Consider the following 19,446-nt stretch of genomic DNA (forward strand, 5'->3'; position numbering starts at 1 on the left):
ACTGGATTATTTTGTTCCTTATTTGTTGAGCACTTTTCCTACAGTGTTTCTTTTAACAAAGTTTTATATATATAAATATCCAGTGATTTGAGTAATTTCTTTGAGACTGTACAGGCCTGTTCCAAGCCATAAGCAATCATCAGCTGTCAATAAAATTACACGGGAAATAACGCATCATTAACTGCCTCATCATGCACATCAAGTGCAAAATGTCCAATGGGGAAGGGAGAGGTGCCTACATTTGAAAATTCAAAAACACGTGATCACTAACGGTCCAGTGGGTGTTGTTGGGTGTGTGTGTGTGTGTGTGTGTGTTGGGGGGGGGCGGGGGGTAGGTTGCATACAAGGCTAATTGTATTTGTCTATTGGCATGATTTATTTATAATTACAAAACAGATGCTTATATCTAGTATGTCTGCAACTGCTGGCCAATTCAGTCCTGTTATTCAATGTGGACATTTCTGGTATGCAAATGATGGAATATTTTTCAGCGGAATAGCAATACTGATACAGGAAAAACAGTTTAATACATTGCAGTACAGGCCTGTTTTGTACGTCGCGCACTCAGGCCTGCACTGCAATGTATTTTAACTTTTTTTCCTGTATCATTATTTATATATATATTTTGTGTGTGTGTGTGTGTGTGTATGTTTTGCTATCCTTGTGTGGAAATCTGACAGCACGTACCTTTTGCGGACCTCTGAAAGGTCCGCACAAGGAAAAGGGTCTATTTTAGGGTTAGGAGTTGGTTTTAGGGTTACGGTTAGAATTAAGGTTAGGGTAAGGTTAGGGTAAGGTTAGGGTTAGGCATGTAGTTTGCGTGGGTAAGGTTAGGGTTAAGGGCTAGGAAATGAATGTAGTTAATGAGGGGTCCGCACAAGGATAGTGAAACATGACTGTGTGTGTGTGTGTGTGTGTGTGTGTGTGTGTGTGTGTGTGTGTGTGTGTGTGTGTGTGTGTGTGTGTATGTATCTATGTATACTCACAAAGATATATTCACTCATCACAAAGAGTGGATATGGGCACAGGTTCAGAATTTAATTTACCGTCAGCCACCTTCTATACATGGATGACATCAAGCTGTATGCCAGGAATGAGCAAGGCATTGACCCACTGATCCACCTCACCAGGATCTACAGAGACGACATGTCATTCGGACTGGACAAGTACGGTCGAATGGTGGCAAAAAGAGGAAAGGAGGTGAGCACTGAAGGGATTGAATTACCAGATGGCAAGATAACAGACATACAGGACAGTTACAAGTATCTGAGTATTCAGGCAAATGGAAACCAACAGGAGGCAGCAAAGAGCTCAGCTACAGCCAAATGCATACATAGAGTGAGGAAGGTCCTTAGGAGCCAGCAGTCACCAGATACCCAGGTGGAATAATAGGCTGGCCAAAAAAGGAGATAAAGGCCACAGATATCAGGACGCAGAAACTCCTCACAATGCACAGAGGGTTCCACCTGAAGTCCAGCAGCCTGAGATGGTACAATAAGCGAAACAATGGGGGGCCGGCGATTAGTGAGTGTCAGGGCCACTATCCAGGATGAAACAAGGAACATCCATGAGTACATCAGAAAGACCCCCCACCCCCCAGGAGGAACTACAGAGTGAGTACCTCCGGCAACAGAATATAGAGGTTGCGGAAGAAGAAGAGTAGGTGTCATGGAAGATCAAACCCGTCATGGGATGGACCATCGACAGATAGAAGTCGTAGCTGATATGAAGAAATCCTACCAGTGGCTAGGTAAGACTGGACTGAAGGACAGCACAGAGGCTCTAATCATAGCAGCACAAGAACAGGTATTCAGGACCAGATTGGTTGAGGCAGAGGCCTACCACACCAGACAAAACACAAGATGCAGGCTGTGCAAAGACACCACTGAGACAGTCCAGCACTTAGTAACAGGGTGTAAAATGCTAGCTGGGAAAGCGTACACTGAAAGGCATAACCAAGTGGCTGCGATAGTGTACAGGAATATCTGTACTGAATACAGACGGGAAGTCCCCAAGTCCAAATAGGCGACAACATCAAAGGTGGGTGAGATTGGCAGAGCTAAGATCCTGTGGGACTGCAAGTTCCAGACTGACAAGAAGATACAATCCTGGGAAATAGTACCATGAGGAAGAAAGAGCATGAGAAGTTAGAGAAATACCAAGGGCTGAAGGAAGAACTAGATTGGATGTGGAAGGTCAAATCCACAGTAGTCCGAGTGGTAATATGAGCACTAGGGGCTGTGACCCCAAACTTGGGAGAATGGCTCCAGCAGATTCCACGAACAACATCTGAGGCCTCTGTCCAGAAGAGTACGGTCCTACAGCTAAGATACTGCGCAGAACCTTCAAACTCCCAGGCCTCTGGTAGAAGACACGAGCTTGAAGAAGACACATTCCACCCATGACCCAGTGGGTATCACTGTTGCCTCACGCAAGAAGGTCCTGGGTTCGAACCCAAGCTGTCCCAGGTCCTTTCTGTGTGGAGTTTGCGTGTTCTCCCTGTGTCTGCATGGGTTTCTGCCAAGTGCTCCAGTTTCCTCCCACCATTAAAAAAAGACATGCATGTTAGGGTTAATACTCCTGTCTGTGCAGGAAAGAAGAACTGGAAAGAACTTGGAAAGAAGAACTGGAGTTGGTCCCCAGAACCTGCAGCTGCCCACTGCTCCTATGGGTTAAATGCAGAGAACACATTTCATTGTAAGAATAAAATTCATTGGAAGGCACACTGACAAAATAAAGTGGCTTTCCATACACACACACACACACACACACACACACACACACACACACACACATATATATATATATATATATATATATATATATGTGTGTGTGTGTGTGTGTGTGTGAGTATGTGGTGTGTTAAGTATTCCATTTATATGTACAAGATAAATATAATGCTAACACACTGGTGATGGTGTAAACTGAAACTTATTTGTTTTCCCTGCACTTTTTTGCCTTTTATGTTTTGTTTTTCTTTTTTAGCAATCCCTTTGTGTACAGGGGTCTCCTTCTAAAACAGATATGCATTTTAGCTCAAGTCCTGTCATCAGAGTCATTTCTTCACACATTCCTGTCCTCATTCATTCAACGCTACATGTCAAAACACTAATGGAATTACTTAAACAGAGTGGAAGGCCAACACGATTTTAGAAGCGAAAAAAAATCCCTTGAGAATGAGTCATTATCTTTTGTGTATGCAATTCTGTCTCTAGTCTGACACAAAACGTTATCTTTCGCCATAAAAAGACATTTCTAGGTTAAGAAAGCAAAAGCAAATGAAGGAAAGCAGAAGCAAGAGGGACTTTTATGGCACGGGTTTTGACAGTACAATGTAATCACACCGCTGATGGTACTTAAGGTAATAAATAAATGCAGCTGTCACTCATATACTGCTATTTCCTATAGATTATCATCTTTCTTTTGTACTCGCCCAAGCTCTGTTCTCTCTCCATACACGGTGATGATAGTTACTTCACATCTTTCACATCATAGGTTTTCCTGCTCTATCTCACCTTCTCCCTTTCCACTGCAGTTTTCCCCTCGCTCCTCCGTTCACCCTGTATCATGAGATGTGAAAGTGTTTGAACATGAAATGGGTGTTTCAGAAAAGAAATGCACTGACGTTATCGTGATTTGTGTGGCTGATGCTTTTGAAATGTGCATGGATGCCCACACATGCACTGATCAGCCAAAACATTAAACCCACTGCAGGTTATATTTATATAATGTTATCAGAGTGATAACACTAATATGAATTAATGCATTATACTCCTCTCTTGGTAACGTCACTCACCAACACTCAATAGAACTTGTCCCTCATGCTAGCCCTGACAGCACTGTTAAGTAGACCATCATCTAGGCTGCACTGCTCTACATGTCCTCACTTGAAGTGATTCTCGCCCCTATCTACACGTTTCTGCGTGTCATTGAAAAAGGATTTGAGACTGGCAGTTCACACACCCATGACCACTAGTTAGATCAGGCCATTGCTAAGAAGAAAGGCATGTGAAACCAAATTGCAAATTGGAAGCTTAGTGGTGGTGACATTGAAGTCATGCGACCATAGTTTGTTTATAGCCTAATGTTAGCTTTTTACTTCTGGCGATTGCATTTACGTTTGAAAAATTATCAAGTGGTGTTCATTTGTGAAGATTATCTTGCTGAACAAAATGTGTAAATATCAAACCTTTGTTGGCTACCGAGTTTATTTTCTGTCAGAATCCAAAACCAATTGAAAAATCCCATTGGCTTTTTATCAAGGGAACAAGGGTGATGCTTACTTCCGGGTTGCCCTACAAAAATATGTCATCCCTGGGGCACTCCATGACGCACATTGACTGTTTTATGTTGAAAGACAATTATGTACATGCAGATATTTTGTTTTTTGACTAAAAAGGTTTAGGACAGTAGCCATAAGTTAGAGACTCGCGAAATGGGCCAACATATACACAAAAGTGGCATGTTTGATTTTGGATAAGCCTATGCTAAAGCCTGGAAACCACCACACAACGCCTGCCTCTGTACTAAAAAACAGTCTCACAAGGCAGAGACGCAGGAGAGTAAGGGTACGGTCACACACAACAGGCGTGTTCCCTTGTTTACATGCACCAAATATGCATGTATAACCAAGTATCTATTTGTCCTTCTTTAAATAGAAATAAATCAAGATGAGACCAGATTTAACTGTATCAGGAAATTTATTCCAGGGTCTGGTAGTAGTATGCTACCTAAATCCAAATAATTAACTAATGGACTGGAACGTATCCTCCCTCAAATAAATGTCAACTCTTTGTTTTAAGTAAACGCACAAAATAAAATAAATTATCTTCTGCTGTAATTTGTAAATTATGGCTTATAAATGAAAAAGAATGAATGACAATATAATAAACATGAATTAATTACATTAAAGGGATAGTTTAGCTATTAAGAAAATTTAAAAAAAATCAAATTCTTGTTCAATATTTTTTTTCTGTCAGTCTTAATCAAAAGGGACATTTTTATTGTTGTAAACCAATGAACAGTTAAACCTCCTAGAAAGGAATGTCTTTATCCTGGGTTTGATATGCCTCAATCCATGCAAAAACACTCCCAATAAACAGTTGAAACAAAACAAAAATTGCGTACCCCCCCAAAAAAAAATAATAATCTATATATATATATATATATATATATATATATATAAACTTAGCACAAAAAGTAAGGAAATGTGTGTTTGGTAGATTATTTATTTGTTGTAACAATGCTTCTTAATAAATCTTATATCAGGTACCTGGTTGTCAGCACCTGGGGTACCAGAAGCTCAAAACAAGAGTCAATAGCAACAGCAAAATAAGCTGTTTGGCATTGGCAGAGAAGATTTGGCAAATTTTTCATGGGCACAACCCACATACTCAGCTCTGCTGCTCATCGCACAACTGCATGTTCCTTATAAATGTGGCCCCATTTAAAAGGGAAATAAACAGGCTTTCCAACGGTATAAGATTTATTGCCCCCTCCTCATTCCTCACCATGTTCTTTCCACATTGAGTTTTAAATTCTTTAAAAGCAGTGAGAGTATGGTCCTTTTGAAAGTTAAAGTTTAAACTTTCATTAAATTTAGTTCATTATTTGTAAAGTTGTCATAACTGGCATAAATGGCAAGAGGAGCAATTTTCAAATTTTGAGCTATTTTGTTTTTCTGAATATTTGAGTCTCATGCATGAAAGTCCTTCATTAATGTGTGTCTTCACCTTAATCCAGATGCAAACAATGAAAATCTCAGTGAAGAGGGCTGCTTGGAGAGGAATACTTTTCCTCCTTATGTCTTAATTAGTGGGTGTTTACTTATGGCATTTTAATTAGTAATTAGAACTTAGTAAACGTGCGCAGGCGAGCAGGAAAACCGCGTCGCACTGAACGGAATTGTCACTACATCTGTGTTAGCGCTACCTTTGGCATTACGCCATCCGCAAACTAGAGCCTGGTGGGATGAGAGTAAAGGCAAGAGAAAGAACGTTTTTGTCAGTAAGAAAAAGCAAAACACCCTCATGACTAAATTGGAGATCATGACTCAGAAATATTGATAGTATATGTGAGCATGTTTGCACTAATCTTTTGTTTGTGTTGTTTTGTCTCAGTCATTAACATGTCATCTTAACTATGACTCCTCCTCCCACCCCCTCTGCCTTAGCCTCTGTTTTGTATTATCATTACCCTCTTATTTTGCTTGTTGTTTTAAAATGAATGACCTTTTCCAAATCCATGCTGAAGCTTTTATTTATCCTACAACCAGACTCCGTGTTCGTACCTCCCAACCTCTGACCTCAGCACATCACTTGCCTGCAACATAACTTCTAGGATTCTGGATAACGCAGTTCCTAACAAAGGCAGACACATCTTCCCTTCTTTAAAAAAAAAATGAAGTCTTTCCTTCAAGATGAACAGCATGAAAGATCTTAAAATACAATAAACATAAACAACATTTTTTCTTAACATCTCAGACACTTTCAATTAAGCTGTCCGGTTTCTTAACAATTCTTCTCGGTCTGCTGCATGTTTCAGCAGATGTTTTGACCTCAGGACCTGCAGCATCTGTTTGCTTCGGTAAACCAGAATAAACCTGTTGATGGCTTGCATGTCCCACTGTGTCTTTAGAGGTGTTTTCAGAGGTGTCACTGTTTTGATTTGGCTCTTGTGTTTTGAGCAGACTTTTATGATTTCATCTGAAGATCTGTCCTTCCACTGTCCTCACAGTGAATGACTGTGGCGCTTCTTCTTGAAGAACAGAGGCTTTCATACTCCATCTATCAGGATCCTCAATCCTGACTGTGTCATTACCAGACAGTGGTGGAAGCTGCTTGGCTGTTTTGTCATAAAATGACTTCTGCTTCATCTTTTGTTGCTGTAGCTTTTGCTCCAGTTTTGGATGTTTCTTCTGCTTTGAGTAACTCGGCAGTGTTGTGCACAGCTTTCGATTCATCAGCAACTCAGCAGGTGACAGTCCACACTCAAGTGGTGATGCTCTGTAGCTGAGTAGAGTAAGATCGGGATCTGACTCACTGACAGCAGCTTTCTTCAGGAGCTGTATGAGAATGTGGACACCTTTCTCAGCTTTTCCATTCGACTGTGCATATAGAGGACTAGATGTCACATGCTTGGAGTCATACTGGGGGGGGGGGTCAGTAAAAGGGAGGATTGACCTCATCTTGTTTGAGCAGGGAAGCGCCTGCTCCCGTTTATGTTTGATCACTGTGGTGTCTTGATTGTGGGTGGAAGTAAAATTGTATTGTATATTGGGGAAAAAAACTGGTTTATATTTATTGTGGTATCATGGAATTGAAGATCACACACATCTTTGTGCAACAGGAAATCAGCCAACCTCAAGGCAGTAAGAATAATTTAGAAAGTACCAAAAGTCCATAAGGACATTAAAATGTCAGTGATCATTAAAGTCAAAATATCTGATGACAGATCAAACATAAACATAAAGTGTAAACATAATGAACAACACGTAGCAAAAACGCATTGGTGGGTGGACATCGGTTGCACAAGGAAGGCATGTACTGATACATGTGTTTAAATGTGGATGTTTAAGCCTCAGTTGAGCAGTTGCGCTGCGGGACAACTCAGGCTTTTTTGAGCTTACAACAAAGTCTTTAAACCAGGAACTCTTGTTGTCTCGAAGACCACTTAATTTTGACTGGTTCTCTGATAACTGACCACCACAGCTGTTTTAAAATGAATGGACCGAGACCTTTTCCAAATTCATGCCGAAGCGTTTATTTACCCCACATGCCAGACTCCGTGTACCTCCCGACCTCTGACCTCGGCATGTCACTTGCCAGCAACATAACATCTAAGATTCTGGGTAACGCAGTTCCTAACAAAGCCAACAACACACCTCTCATTTCCCTTCTTTTACTAGTCATCCTTCTGTTTATGTGCCATGCATAGCTGTTTGTAGTACTAAGGTGCTTGTTGCTGTGAATACCTCTCCTGAACATAAAACTATCTAGTCTATAACCAGAAAGTGGTTAAATATTTTTCATTAAAGCTGAATTTAATGTTTTTTTCCTACTAATAAATAGTATTCATCACCCCATCTGTATAAAATAGCAGACATCAGGGTTAAGGAAAAGTATAGAACTCAACCATGTATGTTTCAAATGTGGAAGATTCTCTTCTTCTGGCCTCCAAACTACATATTCTGTTATCCATAAAGCTGTGGATTTTTATTTGCAGTGACATGTACGTATGCTTGTGTGTTTGTATGCATTTTAAAAGATGAGGCTCCTATTCCTGAAGGGTGGTGTTCACGTCCACCAGTTTGCTGTCCTGGAGTTTTGACAGGGAACTTTCATGCAAGTGAGGGGCGAGTCTTGAATATAATATTGAGGTTTGCTGGTGGGTCACAGTAAGGCTACAGTGGTTGATATGAAATGGTTAGGGCTGAGGTGAGCCTTTAGGGTTAAGGAAATCCCTGTAGAGAAATGGAAAGTCCACAAAAGTACAATAAAAGAAAGGTTCTCTTACATGGTTATGGTATGTGTGTTTGTCTGTGGGTGTGTATGTGTGTTTGTCTGTGGTTACATGGCCTGTATTTGTATGCATTTTTGTGCGCATTCTGTGACGTGTGTGTCATTGTGTGCATGCATGTGTGAAAGAGTGAAACAGGGGCTCTGCTCCTTTTTATTTTAAGTGCCTCTGGGACTGTCAGGGGTGGAAGCAATGAGCTAAAAACCATGACAAACTCCTAACAGGCCATTTTTCAATAGGGAAGCAATCGATATGGCAGGTTCAAACTCTGGCAGCAGTGAGATGTTGTTTGTGTGTGTGTGTGTGTGTGTGTGTGTGTGTGTGTGTGTGTGTGTGTGTGTGTGTGTGTGTGTGTGTGTGTGTGTGTGTGTGTGTGTGTGTGTGTGTGTGTGTGTGTGTGTGTGTGTGTTTGTCCAGTGAAACCAGCTGAGCTCCAGTGCTGTCATAGATATAGGCTGAGTTTGCTGCAAGTGCAGCAAGTACTGAGTGGGAAACTCATTGGACTGACAGAGTTAAGAACACTCTCTGCGCACGCATGTGTGCGCACGCGCACACACACACACACACACACACACACACACACACACGCATACACCCATAGAGACACTCATATACATATATGCAGACATGCACACACATACACACACATACACACACATTTGAATACACAAATAAATATGGGCCCAACCACACAATCAACAGCTGCAGAGCACACACACACACACACACATGCACACACACACATATACACACACACACACAAACACACACACACACAAACGCGTATATTTCCACAGACCCCAGGGGCCAGAGTTCCTAACCTCTTCCACATTTCCTTTTGCAGTACATTCATCATTGTCCCCTAAAAAGACAAATAGAGGAGAGAAGTAAGAAGGAAAGGAGGAGAGAGAAGAAAGGAGGGGATTGGAAAGGACAGTGAGGATCGAACTGAGAAGTGATTTAAGAAGGTGGAAGAGGAGAAGAGTAGAAAGAGGGATTAGGAGAAAAGACAATTTGCATGTATCTAGAGAAAACAGTAGTTGTGACTGGGCGTCCTTATTGCTCAAGTGGAAATTGTACAATGACTTTGTTTCATGACAACCCCATGATAACCAATGGCTGTAAAGGATTTGTTGCAAATGCTCTTAACATATATGATCATATAAGATAATGGAAATGATAATTCTACTGGGGTTAAATAACTTTATTGAACTTCCCAATCTAAGGTTATTTGAACATGGATTTGAATTGTCCTCCAGCGAAATTGGCTTTTGCAGACAAGACCATCCATCTGGCTGAGTGGTACAAGCTGTCTGCAGCTCCATCAACATGTTGACGTCAGGTGCATTGTAAGGAGGACAAGCCACATGGATAACTTCATTCTATGTTCAAATGGCAATAAAATGTGCAGGTAACCTGACATTGAGATTTTCACTTCCATTTCTATTATTCTCATTAAGAACATATGGGAACATCTATATTGCCTGTGAGCATGTTAGCAGGCCATGGAGCATGTGTGACACAGTCCCTTTCTGGTATTAGTACAAAAGCATGCAAAAAGGGTTCAAATACAGACAAAGCCCCTTAACAGAGTTTTGGGCAAGGAAACAACTGGGGACAAATTCTCACCCCTTTGTAGCCAGAGCTCACCTATAAAACTGAATGTGACACAGTCCAAAACATCTCCTCAGTTGTGAACTGGACCCCTCTAAACATATTTAACTGTGCATTCACTCCAAATGATAAAGGCAAACTTTGACATAGCACAAAATTACTGAAAATCAGTGTAGAAGGGCGATATGATGCCATAAGTCGACAGTTGGCCACAAGCTACATAAACTGATGGAAATGCTTGCTTGCTGGGCGGCATGGTCGCCCAGTGGATAGCACTGTTGCTTTATAGCAAGAAGGTCCTGGGTTCAAACCCTAGGCCATCCCAGGTCCTTTCTGTGTGGAGTTTGCATGTTATCCCCGTGTCTGCGTGGGTTTCCTCCGGGTGCTCCGGTTTCCTCCCACCATCAAAAAGACATGCATGTTAGGGTTAATACTGCTGTCTGTGCCCCCGAGCAAAGCAGTGGAAAGAAGAACTGGAGTTGGGCCTCGGGTGCTGCAGCTGCCCCCTGCTCCTATACAATAGGACAGGTTACATGCAGAGAACACATTTCATTGTAACCTATACAATGACAAAATAAAATGGCTTTCTTCTTTCTTCTTGCTGGAGTTAAAAAATTTCAAGGGAAGATTTTGCTTCACTGCTAGAAAGTCCCTCCACCCACATGCCAGTGTGATTTGTTGAAAAAATTAATAATTAACTTTTGCTCTGTGCTCCTTCCACGAACTGTACAACCCAACATTAGCGTCCTACCGTATTTTCCCTTTGAAAGTGTCAAATTGCCATTGTTGTGCCAACTACAAGAACAGGGATCGATATAGCCTAACGTTATGCACTAGAATATTTTTACTGAGAAAGATGAAGAGAACCAGAATCTCGTTCAACTCTTACTGGCATTGTTTAGCTAAGAGATTGCAGAATGACTCAGACTCTATGGAGAGTAATCCCCCCCAAAAAATCAATTTACACCACTAAATGGTCTTTTAATTTTTATCCACATGATCGGGAAGTAATATTACACATTCTTAGAAATTGCTGAATGATTCAGTGCAGTAATTATGAGGACACCATCTTATATATTATCAGGTATTGCCTTGAATGCCCTTGATTGCCTTTATATTTTAATATTCATGGACATCACAACCATTAAGTGTCAGTTAGTTGTGACTGGGGATGCACAATACTGGATGTTTGCCAATATCTAATATGCTGATATATTCCAACTCATTTTGGCCGATTGCCGATGCCAATACCAATATATGCATTTTTTTTTACCTACCTAATTGCAGAGAACATCAAGTCTCTCCTGTAGTGGACTGAACTGAAGCTGCTACACTGACCACGGAAGCCGCGCGCACCCACACAGGCATCAGGTTGCTGATCTCTATTTTGACATGACTGGTCTATTTTTTCACTTTTCTATGTGCAGGTACGTGGCCCTCTAACAGGTAAAAACTACATAGAATTGTGTTAAAAAAACGAGTACAATCTGTTTAAAAATGATTAAAATACATACCTCACTGTACTAGAGGCAATGCAATGCAGCAATTCCACCTTGTGGTGTTTTTTTTTCATTGCACATTAAAATAATCAATCAAATCAATGTCTGTAAACGATCCTGTATTTAAACTGATATAGTTAATTAACCCAGTACCCGTTAAAGCATTTGCCACTTAACTTACCCATATTCCAAAGCAACCTACTTGAAATCTACTCAGAAAACTCCTCAGAAAACACGGCTGGCACGCAACCACATGCAACACAGATGCAGTTGGTATAGCAGGTAAAAAAAAACACTCCGCCCTGCCGACATGATGCGCCGTGCCCATGCCTGGTCAACGGTTTGCATCGCGTGCACATAATTAAAGCGTCATGATATTATCGGCCTGTCATATCGGCATTTCGGGCCGATGCTGATATTTCATTTTAAAGTCTGATACCGATGATATGCTGATATCATCAGGCATCCCTAGTTGTGATGCTAGCATTGTGCCACACTTGAAATTGGGTTCACATGACATTTAAGTTCACAAAGAACAATTATATTGGTTCTAATGATTATTATGAAATTTATGTTGGAATATTTTAGTTATTTGTGATAAACAATTTTATCACTTTAGCCCAAGAGAGTCCCGGTCATTCTGAGTGAATCTGCACTCTCTAACCCACCAATGCTTCGCAGCAAAATCTAAGGGAGATAATTCACTAACTCCCAGAGAGGCTATGAAGTTAGCTCACTAAAGTTAGCTTGGTAGTGGGTGTCCAGGTAGCGTAGTGGTCTGTTCCGTTGCCTACCAACACAGGGTTCGCCAGTTTGAATCCCCGTGTTACCTCCGGCTTGGTCAGGCATCCCTACAGACACAATTGGTCGTGTCTGTGGGTGGGAAGCCGGATGTGGGGTATGTATCCTGTTCGCTGCACTAGTGCCTCCTCTGGTCGGTCGGGGGTGCCTCTTCAAGGGGAAGGGGAACTGGGGGGAGTAGCGTGATCCTCCCACATGCTATGTCCCTCTGGTGAAACTCCTAATTGCCAGGTGAAAAGAAACGGCTGGTGACTCCACATGTATCGGAGGAGGCATGTTGTAGTCTGCATCCCTCCCTGGATTGGCAGAGGGGGTGGAGCAGTGACCGAGATGGCTCGGAAGAGTGGGGTAATTGGCCGGATACAATTGGGATGATAAAGGGAGGGGGAGGGGGGGGGTTAGCTTGGTAGCCACTGGTCGAACAAATTCCCTAAAGGTTTTCACCAAACTGTATCTTTGTGTTATTCATGAAATTCTCACTGTGAACATGTGAGTAGAAGTATGCAGTTTTAAGAGGCAGATATGTTGCCTTATTCTGGCTAAAATGAGGTTTAATGAATGGTGGGGGCTAAAACCCATTCAACTCATATATGACCTTTGACCAAACAAAAACTTACTTCCATTTGGAAATTTTCTCAGCCCCGCAAGGGAATAGAAATGGTCCATGAAATGTAGACAGACTATTCATAAGGGCTCTGCTCTCCTGCACACTTGGGGAAACACCGGTTTTGCATCATTAAAATCAATACAGAAAGCAAAGAAGGGTGTCAGGTAAACCTTTGCAGAATACAGAAATTATTCCCACCAACCATTGTGAGTTTCCCTTCTAGGAGCGATCAAAATGAGCCATAATGCTCCAGCTAGAGCCGGTGTGAGCAGACTAATCAGGGAAACATGAAGCAAAACATTTGGCCACTAGTGATGTTGAGCATCCATGTTTTGTGGGACATTCTTGTCTGTTAGAAGGAAGAAAGTGGGACCATGCTTGTTTTCCTGGGAGGTGAAAACATTCATGGTAGATTGAGCAAACCTCTGCCACATCACCTAGCCTAAAGCAACCACCAAGAGGTGTCATCACCAATCCCCATACAGTCAAGTCAATTTAATTTTATTTGTATAGCCCAATATCACAGATTATAAATTTGCCTCAAGGGCCTTTACAGCAACACAACAAATATCTCAAATATCTGCACACACAGTCGTGTGTTCAGATATTTGAGTGACTTGTAACAACAAGAGACAGAGCTGGGAGTGTTAGAATCAGAGTAGATGGGTAGAAAGGGGTGTGAGTGTAAAAGGAAGAAAGGATAAAAAGAAGAGGATGAAGTAAGAAGAGGCTGGAGAATGGGAAGTCAGAGAGAACATGAAAGGAAAGGTACAAGAGGAAAAATAAGAGCGCAGTTGAGAAAGAAATCAGCCAGGTTCACTCCAAAAGTTTAGTGTTTCACAGCAAGGAGTGATGAAAATAAACAAGGACCGAAAGACTGGACATGCTGAGCTGGAAAGAGAACGAGTTTTCAAATCTGAATATTTGAATACTGAATACTTTCAACCAGCTGTCTTAAGAAATACAACTTACCTAGAACACACTTATTTCGATATTTACAGGTCAGACAATGTGTGCGTTCTATCTTGCTGTGCTTTCCTAGGGAACCTGACACTAACCCTGACGACACATTTCTCCCCTTTGACCCACGATCTAAAGGTGTGTTGTCAACATTATATAGAAAAATGCCCATGCTGACATGTCCACCTCTAGACAAGATTATATTTATATATATATATATATATATATATATATATATATATATATATATATATATATATATATATATATGTAGTGTTTTTTTTGTTTTGTTTTTTGGAAACTGTCAATGGTGTTGATAAAAGTGCTCAACGAATGAGGAGTGGAATATCAATATAGATGTAGGAAAAAAAGTTTAATACATAGCAGTACAAGCGTGTGTCGCTCACTCATGAGCTGCTAATGTGATTCAACAAAGAAAAAAATACTTGTAATTCATAGCTGTACAAGCCTATTTCGTGCATCATGCACTCATCAGCTGCCAAGTTGGCTAGAAGGTTATTATACATGCATACATAAGAGAAGTTTTATTATTTATACATGTGAGATATTATATGCGCAACTATAATAACCAGCATACACATATTGCATGATTCAACCACAGTAGACTGAACTCAGTAATGGGGGATAAAATAGTCTTTTATACATAACAAAACGTGTAGGTCAGCTGGGCACTTCCTTGAGATAATACAGCGCGAAAATAGGTATGTAAACAAGGAGACAGGCATGGAGCAGAGAAAGGGTAAAATCATTTCATGACGGAGTTAAGAAACACTAGCGGGAGAATAAAAAGGATCCAGAGGCAACTACAGGCAATTCAAGCTTCTTCTTTTTTTACTATATATATATATATATATATATATATATATATATATACACTACCGTTCAAAAGTTTGGGATCACCCAAACAATTTTGTGTTTTCCATGAAAAGTCACACTTATTCACCACCATATGTTGTGAAATGAATAGAAAATAGAGTCAAGACATTGACAAGGTTAGAAATAATGATTTGTATTTGAAATAAGATTTTTTTTACATCAAACTTTGCTTTCGTCAAAGAATCCTCCATTTGCAGCAATTACAGCATTGCAGACCTTTGGCATTCTAGCTGTTAATTTGTTGAGGTAATCTGGAGAAATTGCACCCCACGCTTCCAGAAGCAGCTCCCACAAGTTGGATTGGTTGGATGGGCACTTCTTTGAGCAGATTGAGTTTCTGGAGCATCACATTTGTGGGGTCAATTAAACGCTCAAAATGGCCAGAAAAAGAGAACTTTCATCTGAAACTCGACAGTCTATTCTTGTTCTTAGAAATGAAGGCTATTCCATGCGAGAAATTGCTAAGAAATTGAAGATTTCCTACACCGGTGTGTACTACTCCCTTCAGAGGACAGCACAAACAGGCTCTAACCAGAGTAGAAAAAGAAGTGGGAGGCCGCGTTGCACAACTGAGCAAGAAGATAAGTACATTGGAGTCTCTAGTTTGAGAAACAGACGCCTCACAGGTCCCCAACTGGCATCTTCATTAAATAGTACCTGTTAGAGCCTGTTTGCAAAGTTTGATGTAAAAAAAATCTTATTTCAAATACAAATCATTATTTCTAACCTTGTCAATGTCTTGACTCTATTTTCTATTCATTTCACAACATATGGTGGTGAATAAGTGTGACTTTTCATGGAAAACACGAAATTGTTTGGGTGATCCCAAACTTTTGAACGGTAGTGTATATATATATATATACACACACACACACACATTCATATATATGTTAGCTGAGCTTGCCTCCCTCGGTAAGCCACAAAGCCATGTCGAGCATTATTTTCTACATTGATTGCAGGTGTCACTGATAAGTAGCTTCACTAAGTTCTGTAGATGACGTTGGACAGCTAAACAGTTTCGCACATTACACAGACCAATTTAATGTTTATCCTCTAGCAGTGGTGTGTCCAGACTTTTTTTTGAGGTGGTCCAAATGAGGTACTGACTTACGCAGGGGTGGCATGAAGTACGAACACACACACACACACCGGAATAGCATGAATTTATCATTTTTGTCTCCACTACCCATATCTATTAAATTACTAACATTACAGTGTCTTATTACAGTGTCTTACATTCCTGTGTTAAAAGTTTAATTTAAAAGGTAAATAAATAAACAAATAAATAAATAAATGTCTGGCAATTAACCACAATGTCATTGAGATCATCAAGGCAATCAAATAAGTAATTCCTAAAGGGAAATTTGGAACTATAAGGATTTTAAATACACATGTGTACAGGTGAAGCTGTATGCTCTTTCTACACATCCCTACCAGTGTCAAGCTGGCGCTCGTCCTGTGACTGACTGCCCTCTGACTGACTGACTGGTGCTACTGGCTGCTCTGTCCGGCTCTGTTGTTTTAGGTTTCTTTCTTTTGAAGAAATCCTGAATGTTCTGATTTTTTTTTCCATACTGTAATTGTTGCATGACGCATGTCACTTTATATCTTGCACAATACATTTAATTATGTATGCACTAATGAATACAACATGCAAAAATTACACCAACCTACAAAGCTACACAAGACAGGTTAAATAACTAGGGTTGGCAACGTTGACAATAACAGACAATGATACAGGTTTGCTAGGAAGCTGAGATGATGACAGACCTGCACCACATTATCACGAAAATCAAAAGCGATGGGGGATTTTTTTTTTTTAAGCTTACTACAGCTAAAACTTTTTTAACCTCTGGCACAGTACTATGTGTATCACAAAGTCTACTAGACAATTTCAGCAGTGGCAATTAGTGAGACAAGACCAGCGAATGTAGCCCTGAATCCCCGGAGACTTCGTCACGTGTGGTTGACTGCTCTGCTGTAAATAAAAACAAGATCTTATTGCTTTTCCCGCACATTTATTTAATTCCACCAGTGGCATCGATTTTTTGTTAAGATTTAATTTTTCTGTTGACAAGATCCAAATTAAATTAGCTAACTTCCATTATCAAGCTCTTTTAGCATGGGTATTGGTATATAAACACAATTTCAGTCCTCATGGATACTTTATCTGGGATAATAAGGACATTTTATACAAAAATAAATCATTGTTTTAATCGCTCATGGTTTGACAATGGCATTTTACTAGTTGGTCAATTGAAAAATAGAAATGCTGATTTACTGTCATATTCAGAATTTCTTCAAAAAATTTAAGACACCAATCACACCCAAAGAATATGCTATTATTTTTTATGCAATTGCCATGGGTTCTCCTCAGCTTTTAAAGAGTTATAACTTCACGGAAATGAAAATTATTAGCTTTAAGCAAATCTTTATTGGAGATATTGATATTTGTGATAAAACATGCAGTAACAGACACATGAGAAATGCTTTAGAGTGTGTTACACCTCCTGCAGCAAGACTATTTTGGTCTTCTATCATGAGGGATTTACAGTGGAAAAATACAATTATTGTATTAATAACAAAGTGAAAGAAGTATCATTCAAGATCTTACATCGAATTTACCCTGCTTAAGAAGTATTGGAAAGATTTACGCTCAATATGAAATATACCTGTGTGTGTGTGTGTGTGTTCAGATAGAGAGACTATATTTCATTTGTTTTTTCACTGTGCCCATTCAAGGTTATTTTGGATTGATATGCAAGACTTTAAAAATGGAAAATGGGTACCAATGTACAGATTAATGTAATTGATGTGACAATATATTGTATGTTTTATGGGCTGGACAGCTATATTACCTATATAATTCAGCTTTTGATTGTTCTTGGTAAATTTCACATCCACAAATCTAAATGGTCTGACTCCAAACCCTGCCTTCATCGATTTGTTGTTGAACTCCAACAGTATGGCACCTTAACTGAAAATGTGAAAAACAAAAAAGCTATAAAGACTTTCAATATTTTAAAGAAAGTACGTTTTATTTGAACTCTGAAAGGACTTAAAACAAATGGACTTTGAATTCCCCTGGTCTGTAAAAAGTTGCTTTTTTTATATGACAGTTGTTTACCTCTTTGTCAGAGCTGGCCCAAGGTTATGGGGCCCTAAGCAGAATTTGACCCCCCCGCCTCGGCCCCCCCACGCTAAACCCACCTACCACCACCGACAATATTATGTCCATGCTTGAGCGTTACCATACCATTGTCATGACTTGGTACTGGAAAGTCTTAAAATAAACCAGCAGACAATGCATTTACTGAACATGTTAACTAGTTTAATTGCTTTTGAACTGTGCAAATGTGCAGAACAGTAACAAAGAAATAAATTATTTTCCTACATAAAATGCAAGTGCAAAAACAGACATTATGAAATAAATTAAATAGAAACTTAAATAATGACATAATGAACAGGGGAACTTCTAACATCTATCAATATAACAAAGATTAAAGAATATGTAGCTGAATACAAACTTTTTGGAAAACTATGGTGTTCAAAGGTGTGCTAAAGGGTTCAGAAAATATCCCAAAATAAAGTGCTTTAATTTATCATTCTCCTTAAAATCTTTGTTTCCTGGCTTTTCTGGAGGCAAAGTCATTTATGACGTCATTGTAGGAGATCTCACGGCCAGCTGTACTGTTAATGCTTATAAGTGACAGTCCGATCAATCTGTCTTGAGCCATGGAAGATCTTAAGTATGTTTTTATCAACTTCAGCTTGGAAAACCTGAAATTGATAAAAACCTTGGAAAACTTGTCATGTTTGACATTTCAAGCGCTCTTGGGGGGCCCCTGCTGGCATGGAGGCCCTAAGCAACCGCTTAGTTCGCTTTTGCCTTGGGCCGGCTCTGCTCTTTGTTGTAAATTAACGTTTATAAAAGAACAAAAAAAACAACGACAACTCTTACTCTTCTCTGGGTTTTTGGCGGGCTAGACACTACTCTGGCGCATTGCTGCCTCTCAGTTTTAAGGCTGAATTGTAACAAACGAAAGCCCGGTTCACTCGTCAAACAGTTCAAACTATGTCCCGCCTCTCACTGGGCAGATAGCCTATCATAGTTTAGGACAATGGGGCGGCACCTGGGGGTGTCCAATCAGATTCCAGGGGTGCCTATGCCACCCCTGCCCACTCCCTGGACACGATCTTGTTAGGGAGGCACTGCATCCGTTAACTCGTCTAAGCAGTGGCCCCTGGCATTATGTACCGTTATCTGCACCTACTCAATCCAATTCAAGGTTGGAGGTGACTGGAGCACTTCACAGTGTACACCCTGGACACCCGTCCGTCACAGGGCACGTGCATACACACACACACACACATTCACATCTATGGGCAATTTAGAAATTTTAATTCAACATGTATGTCTTTGGACTGTGGAAGGAAGCTGGCGTATCTGAAGAAAACCCATGGAACAAAAAAATAAAAAATAATAATCCTCACAGATGGGCTGGGATAGAACCCAATTTAAAAAAAGATTTAATTATATTTATGATTTAT

General features: G+C 40.2%; 1 long non-coding RNA gene across 1 annotated transcript in view; it reads left to right on the plus strand.

The window, feature by feature from the left end:
• The window catches only part of LOC130116188 (uncharacterized), a 53,614-nt gene extending 43,808 nt beyond the window's left edge, over positions 1 to 9,806 (plus strand). The window contains exon 4 of the long non-coding RNA XR_008810548.1: positions 9,777 to 9,806. This is a non-coding gene — a long non-coding RNA (uncharacterized LOC130116188). The remainder of the gene's footprint in view (positions 1 to 9,776) is intronic.
• The last annotated feature ends 9,640 nt before the right edge of the window (positions 9,807 to 19,446 follow it).

This window comes from Lampris incognitus, chromosome 7, assembly GCF_029633865.1.
Source record: "Lampris incognitus isolate fLamInc1 chromosome 7, fLamInc1.hap2, whole genome shotgun sequence".
NCBI classification, from domain to species: Eukaryota; Metazoa; Chordata; class Actinopteri; order Lampriformes; family Lampridae; genus Lampris; species Lampris incognitus.